This window comes from Rhipicephalus microplus, chromosome 3, assembly GCF_043290135.1.
Source record: "Rhipicephalus microplus isolate Deutch F79 chromosome 3, USDA_Rmic, whole genome shotgun sequence".
NCBI classification, from domain to species: domain Eukaryota; kingdom Metazoa; phylum Arthropoda; class Arachnida; order Ixodida; family Ixodidae; genus Rhipicephalus; species Rhipicephalus microplus.
The window spans coordinates 210,039,871-210,056,071 of record NC_134702.1 but is presented as its reverse complement, the minus strand read 5'-3'; the positions used below and the strand labels follow the sequence as shown (position 1 = coordinate 210,056,071).

The window sequence follows — 16,201 nt, the reverse complement described above, 5'->3', positions numbered from 1 at the left end:
TGAGACTGACGCGCTGCCTACTGCGCTACCGAGGCAGACAGGGGTCACTGGGAAAGGCAACCGGTATCATTAGTTCCCACAAATTAAAGGTTGAAAAAATAAGAAAACCGAGCAACTGTCATTCATTACTGCTCCTGACAGCGCACTCCTCACGACCTAATTAAACTCTCATAAGCAAACAAAAAACTGCACCGCCTTTGGCCTGGGTGAGAATTGAACTCACGACCTTCAGATTATGAGACTGACGCGCTGCCTACTGCGCTACCGAGGCGGACAGAGGTCACTGCGAAACGGAACCGGTATCATTCGTTTCCACAAATTAAAGGTCGAAAAAATAAGAAAACTGGGCAACAGTCATTCATTACTGCTGCAGACAGTGCACCCCTCCCGACCTAATTAAACTCTCATGACCAAACAAAAAATCTGCACCGCCTTTGCCCCGGGTGAGGATGGAACTCACGACCTTCAGATTATGAGACTGACGCGCTGCCTACTGCACTACCGAGGCGGACAGGTGTGACTGGGAAACACAACCGGTATCAATAGTTCCCACAAGTTAAAGGTCGAAAAAGTAAGAAAACTCAGCAACAGTCAATCATTACTGCTCCAGACAGCGCACCCCTCACGACCTAAATAAACTCTCATAAGCAAACAACAAAACTGCACCGCCTTTACCCCGGGTGGGGATTGAACTCACGACCTTCAGATTATGAGCCTGACGCGCAGCCTACTGCGCTACCGAGGCGGACAGGTGTCATTGGGAAACACAACCAGTATCAATAGTTCCCACAAGTTAAAAATTGAAAAAGTAAGAAAACTCAGCAACAGTCATTCATTACTGCTCCAGACAGCGCACCCCTCACGACCTAATTAAACTCTTATAAGCAAACAAATATCTGCACCACCTTTCCCCCGGGTGAGGATTGAACTCACGACCTTCAGATTATGAGACTGACGCGCTTCCTACTGCGCTACCGAGGCGGACAGGGGTCACTGGGAAACGCAACCGGTATCATTCGTTTCCACAAATAAATGTCAAAAAAATAAGAAAACTGGGCAACAGTCATTCATTACTGCTCCAGACAGTGCACCCCTCACGACCTAATTAAACTCTCATAAGCAAACAAAACATCTGCACCGCCTTTGCCCCGGGTGAAGATTGAACTCATGATCTTCAGATTATGAGACTGACGCGCTGCCTACTGCGCTACCGAGGCGGACAGGGGTCACTAGGAAACGCAACCAGTATCATTCGTTTCCACAAATGAAAGGTCGAAAAAATGGGAAAATTCAGCAACAGTCATTCATTACTGTTCCAGACAGCGCACCCCTCACGACCTAATTAAACTCTCATAAGCGAACAAAAAAACTGCATCGACATTGGCCCGCCTTGATTGAACTCCCGACCTTCGGATTATGAGACTGACGCGCTGCCTACTGCACTACCGAGGCGGACAGGTGACACTGGGAAACACAACCGGTATCAATAGTTCCCTTAAGTTAAAGGTCGAAAACGTAAGAAAACTAGGCAGCAGTCATTCATTACTGCTCCAGACAGCGTACCCCTCACGACCTAATTAAACTCTCATAAGCAAACAAAAAACTTCAGCGCCTTTGCCCCGGGTGAGGATTGAACTCACGACCTTCAGAATATGAGACTGACGCGCTGCCTACTGTGCTACCGAGGCGGACAGGGGTCACTGGGAAACACAACCGGTATCAATAGTTCCCACAAGTTAAAAATTGAAACAGTAAGAAAACCGAGCAACAGTCATTTATTACTGCTCCAGACAGCGCACTCCTCACGACCTAATTAAACTCTCATAAGCAAACAAAAAATCTGTACCGCCTTTACCCTTGGTGTGGATTGAACTCACGACCTTCAGATTATGAGACTGACGCGCTGCCTACTGCGCTTCCGAGGCGGACAGGTGTCACTGGGAAACACAACCGGTATCAATAGTTCCCACAAATTAAAGGTCGAAAAAGTAGGAAAATTCAGCAACATACATTCATTACTGCTCCAGACAGCGCACCCCTCACGACCTAATTAAACTCTCATAAGCAAAGAAAAAACCTCACCGCCTTTGCCCCGGGTGAGGATTGAACTCACGACCTTCAGATTATGAGACTGACGCGCTGCCTACTGCGCTACCGAGGCGGACAGGGGTCACTGCGAAACGCAACCGGTATCATTCGTTTCCACAAATAAAGGTCGAAAAAATAAGAAAACTGGGCAACAGTCATTTATTACTGCTCCAGACAGTGCACCCCTCACGACCTAATTAAACTCTCATAAGCAAACAAAACATCTGCACCGCCTTTGCCCCGGGTGAGGATTGAACTCATGATCTTCAGATTATGAGACTGACGCGCTGCCTACTGCGCTACCGAGGCGGACAGGGGTGACTGGCAAACGCAACCGGTATCATTCGTTTCCACAAATGAAAGGTCGAAAAAATAAGAAAACTGGGCAACAGTCATTCATTACAGCTCCAGACAGTGCAACCCTCACGACCTAATTAAACTCTTATGATCAAACAAAAAAACTGCATCGACGTTGGCCCGGGTGAGAATTGAACTCACGACCTTCAGATTATGAGACTGACGCGCTGCCTACTGGGCTACCGAGGCGGACAGGGGTGACTGGCAAACGCAACCGGTATCATTCGTTTCCACAAATTAAAGGTCGAAAAAATGGGAAAATTCAGCAACAGTCATTCATTACTGTTCCAGACAGCGCACCCCTCACGACCTAATTAAACTCTCATAAGCGAACAAAAAAACTGCATCGACATTGGCCTGCCTTAGGATTGAACTCACGACCTTCAGATTATGAGACTGACGCGCTGCCTACTGCACTACCGAGGCGGACAGGTGACACTGGGAAACACAACCGGTATCAATAGTTCCCACAAATTAAAGATTGAAAAAATAAGAAAACCGAGCAACTGTCATTCATTACTGCTCCTGACAGCGCACTCCTCACGACCTAATTAAACTCTCATTAGCAAACAAAAAACTGCACCGCCTTTGGCCTGGGTGAGAATTGAACTCACGACCTTCAGATTATGAGACTGACGCGCTGCCTACTGCGCTACCGAGGCGGACAGGTGTCACTGGGAAACAAAACCGGTATGAATAGTTCCCTCAAGTTACAGGTCGAAAAAGTAAGAAAACTCAGCAACAGTCATTCATTACTGCTCCAGACAGCGCACCCCTCAAGACCTAATTAAACTATCATAAGCAAACAAAAAAACTGCACCGCCTTTGGCCCGGGTGAGGATTGAACTCACGACCTTCAGATTATGAGGCTGACGCGCTGCCTACTGCGCTACGGAGGCGGACAGGTGTCATTGGGAAACACAACCAGTATCAATAGTTCCCACAAGTTAAAAATTGAAAAATTAAGAAAACTCAGCAACAGTCATTCATTACTGCTCCAGACAGCGCACCCCTCACGACCTAATTAAACTCTTATAAGCAAACAAATATCTGCACCACCTTTCCCCCGGGTGAGGATTGAACTCACGACCTTCAGATTATGAGACTGACGCGCTTCCTACTGCGCTACCGAGGCAGACAAAGTCACTGGGAAACGCAACCGGTATCATTCGTTTCCACAAATAAAGGTCGAAAAAATAAGAAAACTGGGCAACAGTCATTCATTACTGCTCCAGACAGTGCACCCCTCACGACCTAATTAAACTCTCATAAGCAAACAAAACATCTGCACCGCCTTTGCCCCGGGTGAGGATTGAACTCATGACCTTCAGATTATGAGACTGACGCGCTGCCTACTGCGCTACGGAGGCGGACAGGGTTCACTAGGAACCGCAACCAGTATCATTCGTTTCCACAAATGAAAGGTCGAAAAAGTAAGAAAACTCAGCAACAGTCATTCATTACTGCTCCAGACAGCGCACCCCTCAAGACCTAATTAAACTATCATAAGCAAACAAAAAAACTGCACCGCCTTTGGCCCGGGTGAGGATTGAACTCACGACCTTCAGATTATGAGGCTGACGCGCTGCCTACTGCGCTACCGAGGCGGACAGGTGTCATTGGGAAACACAACCAGTATCAATAGTTCCCACAAGTTAAAAATTGAAAAATTAAGAAAACTCAGCAACAGTCATTCATCACTGCTCCAGACAGCGCACCCCTCACGACCTAAATAAACTCTTATAAGCAAACAAATATCTGCACCACCTTTCCCCCGGGTAAGGATTGAACTCACGACCTTCAGAATATGAGACTGACGCGCTGCCTACTGCGCTACCGAGGCGGACAGGGGTCACTGGGAAACACAACCGGTATCAATAGTTCCCACAAGTTAAAAATTGAAACAGTAAGAAAACCGAGCAACAGTCATTTATTACTGCTCCAGACAGCGCACTCCTCACGACCTAATTAAACTCTCATAAGCAAACAAAAAATCTGTACCGCCTTTACCCTTGGTGTGGAGTGAACTCACGACCTTCAGATTATGAGACTGACGCGCTGCCTACTGCGCTTCCGAGGCGGACAGGTGTCACTGGGAAACACAACCGGTATCAATAGTTCCCACAAATTAAAGGTCGAAAAAGTAGGAAAATTCAGCAACATACATTCATTACTGCTCCAGACAGCGCACCCCTCACGACCTAATTAAACTCTCATAAGCAAAGAAAAAACCTCACCGCCTTTGCCCCGGGTGAGGATTGAACTCACGACCTTCAGATTATGAGACTGACGCGCTGCCTACTGCGCTACCGAGGCGGACAGGGGTCACTGCGAAATGCAACCGGTATCATTCGTTTCCACAAATTAAAGGTCGAAAAATAAGAAAACTGGGCAACAGTCATTCACAACTGCTGCAGACATTGCACCCATCCCGACCTAATTAAACTCTCATGAGCAAACAATAAATCTGCACCGCCTTTGCCCCGGGTGCGGATTGAACTCACGACCTTCAGATTATGAGACTGACGCGCTGCCTACTGCACTACCGAGGCGGACAGGTGTGACAGGGAAACACAACCGGTATCAATAGTTCCCACAAGTTAAAGGTCGAAAAAGTAAGAAAACTCAGCAACAGTCAATCATTACTGCTCCAGACAGCGCACCCCTCACGACCTAATTAAACTCTCATAAGCAAACAACAAAACTGCACCGCCTTTACCCCGGGGGGGGATTGAACTCACGACCTTCAGGTTCTGAGACTGACGCGCTGCCTACTGCGCTACCGAGGCGGACAGGGGTCACCTGGAAAGGCAACCGGTATCATTAGTTCCCACAAATTAAAGATTGAAAAAATAAGAAAACCGAGCAACTGTCATTCATTACTGCTCCTGACAGCGCACTCCTCACGACCTAATTAAACTCTCATAAGCAAACAAAAAACTGCACCGCCTTTGGCCTGGGTGAGAATTGAACTCACGACCTTCAGATTATGAGACTGACGCGCTGCCTACTGCGCTACCGAGGCGGACAGGTGTCACTGGGAAACAAAACCGGTATGAATAGTTCCCTCAAGTTAAAGGTCGAAAAAGTAAGAAAACTCAGCAACAGTCATTCATTACTGCTCCAGACAGCGCACCCCTCAAGACCTAATTAAACTATCATAAGCAAACAAAAAAACTGCACCGCCTTTGGCCCGGGTGAGGATTGAACTCACGACCTTCAGATTATGAGGCTGACGCGCTGCCTACTGCGCTACCGAGGCGGACAGGTGTCATTGGGAAACACAACCAGTATCAATAGTTCCCACAAGTTAAAAATTGAAAAATTAAGAAAACTCAGCAACAGTCATTCATTACTGCTCCAGACAGCGCACCCCTCACGACCTAATTAAACTCTTATAAGCAAACAAATATCTGCACCACCTTTCCCCCGGGTGAGGATTGAACTCACGACCTTCAGATTATGAGACTGACGCGCTTCCTACTGCGCTACCGAGGCAGACAAAGTCACTGGGAAACGCAACCGGTATCATTCGTTTCCACAAATAAAGGTCGAAAAAATAAGAAAACTGGGCAACAGTCATTCATCACTGCTCCAGACAGTGCACCCCTCACGACCTAATTAAACTCTCATAAGCAAACAAAACATCTGCACCGCCTTTGCCCCGGGTGAGGATTGAACTCATGAGCTTCAGATTATGAGACTGACGCGCTGCCTACTGCGCTACGGAGGCGGACAGGGTTCACTAGGAACCGCAACCAGTATCATTCGTTTCCACAAATGAAAGGTCGAAAAAGTAAGAAAACTCAGCAACAGTCATTCATTACTGCTCCAGACAGCGCACCCCTCAAGACCTAATTAAACTATCATAAGCAAACAAAAAAACTGCACCGCCTTTGGCCCGGGTGAGGATTGAACTCACGACCTTCAGATTATGAGGCTGACGCGCTGCCTACTGCGCTACCGAGGCGGACAGGTGTCATTGGGAAACACAACCAGTATCAATAGTTCCCACAAGTTAAAAATTGAAAAATTAAGAAAACTCAGCAACAGTCATTCATCACTGCTCCAGACAGCGCACCCCTCACGACCTAATTAAACTCTTATAAGCAAACAAATATCTGCACCACCTTTCCCCCGGGTAAGGATTGAACTCACGACCTTCAGAATATGAGACTGACGCGCTGCCTACTGCGCTACCGAGGCGGACAGGGGTCACTGGGAAACACAACCGGTATCAATAGTTCCCACAAGTTAAAAATTGAAACAGTAAGAAAACCGAGCAACAGTCATTTATTACTGCTCCAGACAGCGCACCCCTCACGACCTAATTAAACTCTCATAAGCAAACAAAAAATCTGTACCGCCTTTACCCTGGGTGTGGATTGAACTCACGACCTTCAGATTATGAGACTGACGCGCTGCCAACTGCGCTTCCGAGGCGGACAGGTGTCACTGGGAAACACAACCGGTATCAATAGTTCCCACAAGTTAAAGGTCGAAAAAGTAGGAAAATTCAGCAACATACATTCATTACTGCTCCAGACAGCGCACCCCTCACGACCTAATTAAACTCTCATAAGCAAAGAAAAAACCTCACCGCCTTTGCCCCGGGTGAGGATTGAACTCACGACCTTCAGATTATGAGACTGACGCGCTGCCTACTGCGCTACCGAGGCGGACAGGGGTCACTGCGAAACGCAACCGGTATCATTCGTTTCCACAAATTAAAGGTCGAAAAAATAAGAAAACTGGGCAACAGTCATTCATTACTGCTGCAGACAGTGCACCCCTTCCGACCTAATTAAACTCTCATGACCAAACAAAAAATCTGCACCGCCTTTGCCCCGGGTGAGGATTGAACTCACGACCTTCAGATTATGAGACTGACGCGCTGCCTACTGCACTACCGAGGCGGACAGGTGTGACTGGGAAACACAACCGGTATCAATAGTTCCCACAAGTTAAAGGTCGAAAAAGTGAGAAAACTCAGCAACAGTCAATCATTACTGCTCCAGACAGCGCACCCCTCACGACCTAATTACACTCTCATAAGCAAACAACAAAACTGCACCGCCTTTACCCCTGGTGGGGATTGAACTCACGACCTTCAGATTATGAGACTGACGCGCTGCCTACTGCGCTACCGAGGCAGACAGGGGTCACTGGGAAAGGCAACCGGTATCATTAGTTCCCACAAATTAAAGGTTGAAAAAATAAGAAAACCGAGCAACTGTCATTCATTACTGCTCCTGACAGCGCACTCCTCACGACCTAATTAAACTCTCATAAGCAAACAAAAAACTGCACCGCCTTTGACCTGGGTGAGAATTGAACTCACGACCTTCAGATTATGAGACTGACGCGCTGCCTACTGCGCTACCGAGGCGGACAGAGGTCACTGCGAAACGGAACCGGTATCATTCGTTTCCACAAATTAAAGGTCGAAAAAATAAGAAAACTGGGCAACAGTCATTCATTACTGCTGCAGACAGTGCACCCCTCCCGACCTAATTAAACTCTCATGACCAAACAAAAAATCTGCACCGCCTTTGCCCCGGGTGAGGATTGAACTCACGACCTTCAGATTATGAGACTGACGCGCTGCCTACTGCACTACCGAGGCGGACAGGTGTGACTGGGAAACACAACCGGTATCAATAGTTCCCACAAGTTAAAGGTCGAAAAAGTAAGAAAACTCAGCAACAGTCAATCATTACTGCTCCAGACAGCGCACCCCTCACGACCTAAATAAACTCTCATAAGCAAACAACAAAACTGCACCGCCTTTACCCCGGGTGGGGATTGAACTCACGACCTTCAGATTATGAGCCTGACGCGCAGCCTACTGGGCTACCGAGGCGGACAGGTGTCATTGGGAAACACAACCAGTATCAATAGTTCCCACAAGTTAAAAATTGAAAAAGTAAGAAAACTCAGCAACAGTCATTCATTACTGCTCCAGACAGCGCACCCCTCACGACCTAATTAAACTCTTATAAGCAAACAAATATCTGCACCACCTTTCCCCCGGGTGAAGATTGAACTCATGATCTTCAGATTATGAGACTGACGCGCTGCCTACTGCGCTACCGAGGCGGACAGGGGTCACTAGGAAACGCAACCAGTATCATTCGTTTCCACAAATGAAAGGTCGAAAAAATAAGAAAACTGGGCAACAGTCATTCATTACAGCTCCAGACAGTGCAACCCTCACGACCTAATTAAACTCTCATGATCAAACAAAGAAACTGCATCGACGTTGGCCCGGGTGAGGATTGAACTCACGACCTTCAGATTATGAGACTGACGCGCTTCCTACTGCGCTACCGAGGCAGACAAAGTCACTGGGAAACGCAACCGGTATCATTCGTTTCCACAAATAAAGGTCGAAAAAATAAGAAAACTGGGCAACAGTCATTCATTACTGCTCCAGACAGTGCACCCCTCACGACCTAATAAACTCTCATAAGCAAACAAAACATCTGCACCGCCTTTGCCCCGGGTGAGGATTGAACTCATGACCTTCAGAATATGAGACTGACGCGCTGCCTACTGCGCTACGGAGGCGGACAGGGTTCACTAGGAACCGCAACCAGTATCATTCGTTTCCACAAATGAAAGGTCGAAAAAGTAAGAAAACTCAGCAACAGTCATTCATTACTGCTCCAGACAGCGCACCCCTCAAGACCTAATTAAACTATCATAAGCAAACAAAAAAACTGCACCGCCTTTGGCCCGGGTGAGGACTGAACTCACGACCTTCAGATTATGAGGCTGACGCGCTGCCTACTGCGCTACCGAGGCGGACAGGTGTCATTGGGAAACACAACCAGTATCAATAGTTCCCACAAGTTAAAAATTGAAAAATTAAGAAAACTCAGCAACAGTCATTCATCACTGCTCCAGACAGCGCACCCCTCACGACCTAATTAAACTCTTATAAGCAAACAAATATCTGCACCACCTTTCCCCCGGGTAAGGATTGAACTCACGACCTTCAGAATATGAGACTGACGCGCTGCCTACTGCGCTACCGAGGCGGACAGGGGTCACTGGGAAACACAACCGGTATCAATAGTTCCCACAAGTTAAAAATTGAAACAGTAAGAAAACCGAGCAACAGTCATTTATTACTGCTCCAGACAGCGCACCCCTCACGACCTAATTAAACTCTCATAAGCAAACAAAAAATCTGTACCGCCTTTACCCTGGGTGTGGATTGAACTCACGACCTTCAGATTATGAGACTGACGCGCTGCCAACTGCGCTTCCGAGGCGGACAGGTGTCACTGGGAAACAAAACCGGTATCAATAGTTCCCACAAGTTAAAGGTCGAAAAAGTAGGAAAATTCAGCAACATACATTCATTACTGCTCCAGACAGCGCACCCCTCACGACCTAATTAAACTCTCATAAGCAAAGAAAAAACCTCACCGCCTTTGCCCCGGGTGAGGATTGAACTCACGACCTTCAGATTATGAGACTGACGCGCTGCCTACTGCGCTACCGAGGCGGACAGGGGTCACTGCGAAACGCAACCGGTATCATTCGTTTCCACAAATTAAAGGTCGAAAAAATAAGAAAACTGGGCAACAGTCATTCATTACTGCTGCAGACAGTGCACCCCTTCCGACCTAATTAAACTCTCATGACCAAACAAAAAATCTGCACCGCCTTTGCCCCGGGTGAGGATTGAACTCACGACCTTCAGATTATGAGACTGACGCGCTGCCTACTGCACTACCGAGGCGGACAGGTGTGACTGGGAAACACAACCGGTATCAATAGTTCCCACAAGTTAAAGGTCGAAAAAGTGAGAAAACTCAGCAACAGTCAATCATTACTGCTCCAGACAGCGCACCCCTCACGACCTAATTAAACTCTCATAAGCAAACAACAAAACTGCACCGCCTTTACCCCTGGTGGGGATTGAACTCACGACCTTCAGATTATGAGACTGACGCGCTGCCTACTGCGCTACCGAGGCAGACAGGGGTCACTGGGAAAGGCAACCGGTATCATTAGTTCCCACAAATTAAAGGTTGAAAAAATAAGAAAACCGAGCAACTGTCATTCATTACTGCTCCTGACAGCGCACTCCTCACGACCTAATTAAACTCTCATAAGCAAACAAAAAACTGCACCGCCTTTGACCTGGGTGAGAATTGAACTCACGACCTTCAGATTATGAGACTGACGCGCTGCCTACTGCGCTACCGAGGCGGACAGAGGTCACTGCGAAACGGAACCGGTATCATTCGTTTCCACAAATTAAAGGTCGAAAAAATAAGAAAACTGGGCAACAGTCATTCATTACTGCTGCAGACAGTGCACCCCTCCCGACCTAATTAAACTCTCATGACCAAACAAAAAATCTGCACCGCCTTTGCCCCGGGTGAGGATTGAACTCACGACCTTCAGATTATGAGACTGACGCGCTGCCTACTGCACTACCGAGGCGGACAGGTGTGACTGGGAAACACAACCGGTATCAATAGTTCCCACAAGTTAAAGGTCGAAAAAGTAAGAAAACTCAGCAACAGTCAATCATTACTGCTCCAGACAGCGCACCCCTCACGACCTAAATAAACTCTCATAAGCAAACAACAAAACTGCACCGCCTTTACCCCGGGTGGGGATTGAACTCACGACCTTCAGATTATGAGCCTGACGCGCAGCCTACTGCACTACCGAGGCGGACAGGTGTCATTGGGAAACACAACCAGTATCAATAGTTCCCACAAGTTAAAAATTGAAAAAGTAAGAAAACTCAGCAACAGTCATTCATTACTGCTCCAGACAGCGCACCCCTCACGACCTAATTAAACTCTTATAAGCAAACAAATATCTGCACCACCTTTCCCCCGGGTGAGGATTGAACTCACGACCTTCAGATTATGAGACTGACGCGCTTCCTACTGCGCTACCGAGGCGGACAGGGGTCACTGGGAAACGCAACCGGTATCATTCGTTTCCACAAATAAATGTCAAAAAAAATTAGAAAACTGGGCAACAGTCATTCATTACTGCTCCAGACAGTGCACCCCTCACGACCTAATTAAACTCTCATAAGCAAACAAAACATCTGCACCGCCTTTGCCCCGGGTGAAGATTGAACTCATGATCTTCAGATTATGAGACTGACGCGCTGCCTACTGCGCTACCGAGGCGGACAGGGGTCACTAGGAAACGCAACCAGTATCATTCGTTTCCACAAATGAAAGGTCGAAAAAATAAGAAAACTGGGCAACAGTCATTCATTACAGCTCCAGACAGTGCAACCCTCACGACCTAATTAAACTCTCATGATCAAACAAAGAAACTGCATCGACGTTGGCCCGGGTGAGGATTGAACTCACGACCTTCAGATTATGAGACTGACGCGCTTCCTACTGCGCTACCGAGGCAGACAAAGTCACTGGGAAACGCAACCGGTATCATTCGTTTCCACAAATAAAGGTCGAAAAAATAAGAAAACTGGGCAACAGTCATTCATTACTGCTCCAGACAGTGCACCCCTCACGACCTAATAAACTCTCATAAGCAAACAAAACATCTGCACCGCCTTTGCCCCGGGTGAAGATTGAACTCATGACCTTCAGAATATGAGACTGACGCGCTGCCTACTGCGCTACGGAGGCGGACAGGGTTCACTAGGAACCGCAACCAGTATCATTCGTTTCCACAAATGAAAGGTCGAAAAAGTAAGAAAACTCAGCAACAGTCATTCATTACTGCTCCAGACAGCGCACCCCTCAAGACCTAATTAAACTATCATAAGCAAACAAAAAAACTGCACCGCCTTTGGCCCGGGTGAGGACTGAACTCACGACCTTCAGATTATGAGGCTGACGCGCTGCCTACTGCGCTACCGAGGCGGACAGGTGTCATTGGGAAACACAACCAGTATCAATAGTTCCCACAAGTTAAAAATTGAAAAATTAAGAAAACTCAGCAACAGTCATTCATCACTGCTCCAGACAGCGCACCCCTCACGACCTAATTAAACTCTTATAAGCAAACAAATATCTGCACCACCTTTCCCCCGGGTAAGGATTGAACTCACGACCTTCAGAATATGAGACTGACGCGCTGCCTACTGCGCTACCGAGGCGGACAGGGGTCACTGGGAAACACAACCGGTATCAATAGTTCCCACAAGTTAAAAATTGAAACAGTAAGAAAACCGAGCAACAGTCATTTATTACTGCTCCAGACAGCGCACCCCTCACGACCTAATTAAACTCTCATAAGCAAACAAAAAATCTGTACCGCCTTTACCCTGGGTGTGGATTGAACTCACGACCTTCAGATTATGAGACTGACGCGCTGCCAACTGCGCTTCCGAGGCGGACAGGTGTCACTGGGAAACAAAACCGGTATCAATAGTTCCCACAAGTTAAAGGTCGAAAAAGTAGGAAAATTCAGCAACATACATTCATTACTGCTCCAGACAGCGCACCCCTCACGACCTAATTAAACTCTCATAAGCAAACAAATATCTGCACCACCTTTCCCCCGGGTAAGGATTGAACTCACGACCTTCAGATTATGAGACTGACGCGCTGCCTACTGCGCTACCGAGGCGGACAGGGGTCACTGCGAAACGCAACCGGTATCATTCGTTTCCACAAATTAAAGGTCGAAAAAATAAGAAAACTGGGCAACAGTCATTCATTACTGCTGCAGACAGTGCACCCCTTCCGACCTAATTAAACTCTCATGACCAAACAAAAAATCTGCACCGCCTTTGCCCCGGGTGAGGATTGAACTCACGACCTTCAGATTATGAGACTGACGCGCTGCCTACTGCACTACCGAGGCGGACAGGTGTGACTGGGAAACACAACCGGTATCAATAGTTCCCACAAGTTAAAGGTCGAAAAAGTAAGAAAACTCAGCAACAGTCAATCATTACTGCTCCAGACAGCGCACCCCTCACGACCTAAATAAACTCTCATAAGCAAACAACAAAACTGCACCGCCTTTACCCCGGGTGGGGATTGAACTCACGACCTTCAGATTATGAGACTGACGCGCTGCCTACTGCGCTACCGAGGCGGACAGGGGTCACTGCGAAACGCAACCGGTATCATTCGTTTCCACAAATTAAAGGTCGAAAAAATAAGAAAACTGGGCAACAGTCATTCATTACTGCTGCAGACAGTGCACCCCTTCCGACCTAATTAAACTCTCATGACCAAACAAAAAATCTGCACCGCCTTTGCCCCGGGTGAGGATTGAACTCACGACCTTCAGATTATGAGACTGACGCGCTGCCTCCTGCACTACCGAGGCGGACAGGTGTGACTGGGAAACACAACCGGTATCAATAGTTCCCACAAGTTAAAGGTCGAAAAAGTAGGAAAATTCAGCAACATACATTCATTACTGCTCCAGACAGCGCACCCCTCACGACCTAATTAAACTCTCATAAGCAAACAAATATCTGCACCACCTTTCCCCCGGGTAAGGATTGAACTCACGACCTTCAGATTATGAGACTGACGCGCTGCCTACTGCGCTACCGAGGCGGACAGGGGTCACTGGGAAACACAACCGGTATCAATAGTTCCCACAAGTTAAAAATTGAAACAGTAAGAAAACCGAGCAACAGTCATTTATTACTGCTCCAGACAGCGCACCCCTCACGACCTAATTAAACTCTCATAAGCAAACAAAAAATCTGTACCGCCTTTACCCTGGGTGTGGATTGAACTCACGACCTTCAGATTATGAGACTGACGCGCTGCCAACTGCGCTTCCGAGGCGGACAGGTGTCACTGGGAAACAAAACCGGTATCAATAGTTCCCACAAGTTAAAGGTCGAAAAAGTAGGAAAACTCAGCAACAGTCATTCATCACTGCTCCAGACAGCGCACCCCTCACGACCTAATTAAACTCTTATAAGCAAACAAATATCTGCACCACCTTTCCCCCGGGTAAGGATTGAACTCACGACCTTCAGATTATGAGACTGACGCGCTGCCTACTGCGCTACCGAGGCGGACAGGGGTCACTGCGAAACGCAACCGGTATCATTCGTTTCCACAAATTAAAGGTCGAAAAAATAAGAAAACTGGGCAACAGTCATTCATTACTGCTGCAGACAGTGCACCCCTTCCGACCTAATTAAACTCTCATGACCAAACAAAAAATCTGCACCGCCTTTGCCCCGGGTGAGGATTGAACTCACGACCTTCAGATTATGAGACTGACGCGCTGCCTACTGCACTACCGAGGCGGACAGGTGTGACTGGGAAACACAACCGGTATCAATAGTTCCCACAAGTTAAAGGTCGAAAAAGTGAGAAAACTCAGCAACAGTCAATCATTACTGCTCCAGACAGCGCACCCCTCACGACCTAATTAAACTCTCATAAGCAAACAACAAAACTGCACCGCCTTTACCCCTGGTGGGGATTGAACTCACGACCTTCAGATTATGAGACTGACGCGCTGCCTACTGCGCTACCGAGGCAGACAGGGGTCACTGGGAAAGGCAACCGGTATCATTAGTTCCCACAAATTAAAGGTTGAAAAAATAAGAAAACCGAGCAACTGTCATTCATTACTGCTCCTGACAGCGCACTCCTCACGACCTAATTAAACTCTCATAAGCAAACAAAAAACTGCACCGCCTTTGACCTGGGTGAGAATTGAACTCACGACCTTCAGATTATGAGACTGACGCGCTGCCTACTGCGCTACCGAGGCGGACAGAGGTCACTGCGAAACGGAACCGGTATCATTCGTTTCCACAAATTAAAGGTCGAAAAAATAAGAAAACTGGGTAACAGTCATTCATTACTGCTGCAGACAGTGCACCCCTCCCGACCTAATTAAACTCTCATGACCAAACAAAAAATCTGCACCGCCTTTGCCCCGGGTGAGGATTGAACTCACGACCTTCAGATTATGAGACTGACGCGCTGCCTACTGCACTACCGAGGCGGACAGGTGTGACTGGGAAACACAACCGGTATCAATAGTTCCCACAAGTTAAAGGTCGAAAAAGTAAGAAAACTCAGCAACAGTCAATCATTACTGCTCCAGACAGCGCACCCCTCACGACCTAAATAAACTCTCATAAGCAAACAACAAAACTGCACCGCCTTTACCCCGGGTGGGGATTGAACTCACGACCTTCAGATTATGAGCCTGACGCGCAGCCTACTGCGCTACCGAGGCGGACAGGTGTCATTGGGAAACACAACCAGTATCAATAGTTCCCACAAGTTAAAAATTGAAAAAGTAAGAAAACTCAGCAACAGTCATTCATTACTGCTCCAGACAGCGCACCCCTCACGACCTAATTAAACTCTTATAAGCAAACAAATATCTGCACCACCTTTCCCCCGGGTGAGGATTGAACTCACGACCTTCAGATTATGAGACTGACGCGCTTCCTACTGCGCTACCGAGGCGGACAGGGGTCACTGGGAAACGCAACCGGTATCATTCGTTTCCACAAATAAATGTCAAAAAAAATTAGAAAACTGGGCAACAGTCATTCATTACTGCTCCAGACAGTGCACCCCTCACGACCTAATTAAACTCTCATAAGCAAACAAAACATCTGCACCGCCTTTGCCCCGGGTGAAGATTGAACTCATGATCTTCAGATTATGAGACTGACGCGCTGCCTACTGCGCTACCGAGGCGGACAGGGGTCACTAGGAAACGCAACCAGTATCATTCGTTTCCACAAATGAAAGGTCGAAAAAATAAGAAAACTGGGCAACAGTCATTC

The 16,201-nt window shown here is 47.5% G+C and overlaps 24 non-coding genes across 24 annotated transcripts; all 24 read right to left on the bottom strand.

Moving 5' to 3' along the window:
* Window positions 1-435: 435 nt before the first annotated feature.
* On the bottom strand, window positions 436-508 carry TRNAM-CAU (transfer RNA methionine (anticodon CAU)). The gene has a single exon. It is a non-coding gene; the product is annotated as a tRNA-Met (tRNA).
* Window positions 509-908: 400 nt separating this feature from the next.
* Window positions 909-981, bottom strand: TRNAM-CAU (transfer RNA methionine (anticodon CAU)). Its single transcript has one exon. It is a non-coding gene; the product is annotated as a tRNA-Met (tRNA).
* A 634-nt stretch (window positions 982-1,615) lies between these two features.
* On the bottom strand, window positions 1,616-1,688 carry TRNAM-CAU (transfer RNA methionine (anticodon CAU)). The gene has a single exon. It is a non-coding gene; the product is annotated as a tRNA-Met (tRNA).
* A 400-nt stretch (window positions 1,689-2,088) lies between these two features.
* TRNAM-CAU (transfer RNA methionine (anticodon CAU)) lies at window positions 2,089-2,161 on the bottom strand. The gene has a single exon. It is a non-coding gene; the product is annotated as a tRNA-Met (tRNA).
* A 163-nt stretch (window positions 2,162-2,324) lies between these two features.
* Window positions 2,325-2,397, bottom strand: TRNAM-CAU (transfer RNA methionine (anticodon CAU)). Its single transcript has one exon. It is a non-coding gene; the product is annotated as a tRNA-Met (tRNA).
* A 1,110-nt stretch (window positions 2,398-3,507) lies between these two features.
* TRNAM-CAU (transfer RNA methionine (anticodon CAU)) lies at window positions 3,508-3,580 on the bottom strand. Its single transcript has one exon. It is a non-coding gene; the product is annotated as a tRNA-Met (tRNA).
* A 1,108-nt stretch (window positions 3,581-4,688) lies between these two features.
* TRNAM-CAU (transfer RNA methionine (anticodon CAU)) lies at window positions 4,689-4,761 on the bottom strand. The gene has a single exon. It is a non-coding gene; the product is annotated as a tRNA-Met (tRNA).
* A 400-nt stretch (window positions 4,762-5,161) lies between these two features.
* On the bottom strand, window positions 5,162-5,234 carry TRNAL-CAG (transfer RNA leucine (anticodon CAG)). Its single transcript has one exon. It is a non-coding gene; the product is annotated as a tRNA-Leu (tRNA).
* Window positions 5,235-5,870: 636 nt separating this feature from the next.
* Window positions 5,871-5,943, bottom strand: TRNAM-CAU (transfer RNA methionine (anticodon CAU)). Its single transcript has one exon. It is a non-coding gene; the product is annotated as a tRNA-Met (tRNA).
* Window positions 5,944-7,051: 1,108 nt separating this feature from the next.
* On the bottom strand, window positions 7,052-7,124 carry TRNAM-CAU (transfer RNA methionine (anticodon CAU)). Its single transcript has one exon. It is a non-coding gene; the product is annotated as a tRNA-Met (tRNA).
* Window positions 7,125-7,288: 164 nt separating this feature from the next.
* On the bottom strand, window positions 7,289-7,361 carry TRNAM-CAU (transfer RNA methionine (anticodon CAU)). The gene has a single exon. It is a non-coding gene; the product is annotated as a tRNA-Met (tRNA).
* Window positions 7,362-7,998: 637 nt separating this feature from the next.
* On the bottom strand, window positions 7,999-8,071 carry TRNAM-CAU (transfer RNA methionine (anticodon CAU)). The gene has a single exon. It is a non-coding gene; the product is annotated as a tRNA-Met (tRNA).
* A 637-nt stretch (window positions 8,072-8,708) lies between these two features.
* TRNAM-CAU (transfer RNA methionine (anticodon CAU)) lies at window positions 8,709-8,781 on the bottom strand. Its single transcript has one exon. It is a non-coding gene; the product is annotated as a tRNA-Met (tRNA).
* A 1,107-nt stretch (window positions 8,782-9,888) lies between these two features.
* TRNAM-CAU (transfer RNA methionine (anticodon CAU)) lies at window positions 9,889-9,961 on the bottom strand. The gene has a single exon. It is a non-coding gene; the product is annotated as a tRNA-Met (tRNA).
* Window positions 9,962-10,125: 164 nt separating this feature from the next.
* TRNAM-CAU (transfer RNA methionine (anticodon CAU)) lies at window positions 10,126-10,198 on the bottom strand. The gene has a single exon. It is a non-coding gene; the product is annotated as a tRNA-Met (tRNA).
* Window positions 10,199-10,835: 637 nt separating this feature from the next.
* TRNAM-CAU (transfer RNA methionine (anticodon CAU)) lies at window positions 10,836-10,908 on the bottom strand. Its single transcript has one exon. It is a non-coding gene; the product is annotated as a tRNA-Met (tRNA).
* A 400-nt stretch (window positions 10,909-11,308) lies between these two features.
* Window positions 11,309-11,381, bottom strand: TRNAM-CAU (transfer RNA methionine (anticodon CAU)). Its single transcript has one exon. It is a non-coding gene; the product is annotated as a tRNA-Met (tRNA).
* Window positions 11,382-11,782: 401 nt separating this feature from the next.
* Window positions 11,783-11,855, bottom strand: TRNAM-CAU (transfer RNA methionine (anticodon CAU)). The gene has a single exon. It is a non-coding gene; the product is annotated as a tRNA-Met (tRNA).
* Window positions 11,856-13,199: 1,344 nt separating this feature from the next.
* Window positions 13,200-13,272, bottom strand: TRNAM-CAU (transfer RNA methionine (anticodon CAU)). Its single transcript has one exon. It is a non-coding gene; the product is annotated as a tRNA-Met (tRNA).
* A 164-nt stretch (window positions 13,273-13,436) lies between these two features.
* TRNAM-CAU (transfer RNA methionine (anticodon CAU)) lies at window positions 13,437-13,509 on the bottom strand. The gene has a single exon. It is a non-coding gene; the product is annotated as a tRNA-Met (tRNA).
* Window positions 13,510-13,673: 164 nt separating this feature from the next.
* On the bottom strand, window positions 13,674-13,746 carry TRNAM-CAU (transfer RNA methionine (anticodon CAU)). The gene has a single exon. It is a non-coding gene; the product is annotated as a tRNA-Met (tRNA).
* An 873-nt stretch (window positions 13,747-14,619) lies between these two features.
* On the bottom strand, window positions 14,620-14,692 carry TRNAM-CAU (transfer RNA methionine (anticodon CAU)). Its single transcript has one exon. It is a non-coding gene; the product is annotated as a tRNA-Met (tRNA).
* Window positions 14,693-15,329: 637 nt separating this feature from the next.
* TRNAM-CAU (transfer RNA methionine (anticodon CAU)) lies at window positions 15,330-15,402 on the bottom strand. The gene has a single exon. It is a non-coding gene; the product is annotated as a tRNA-Met (tRNA).
* A 400-nt stretch (window positions 15,403-15,802) lies between these two features.
* TRNAM-CAU (transfer RNA methionine (anticodon CAU)) lies at window positions 15,803-15,875 on the bottom strand. Its single transcript has one exon. It is a non-coding gene; the product is annotated as a tRNA-Met (tRNA).
* Window positions 15,876-16,201: the final 326 nt, after the last annotated feature.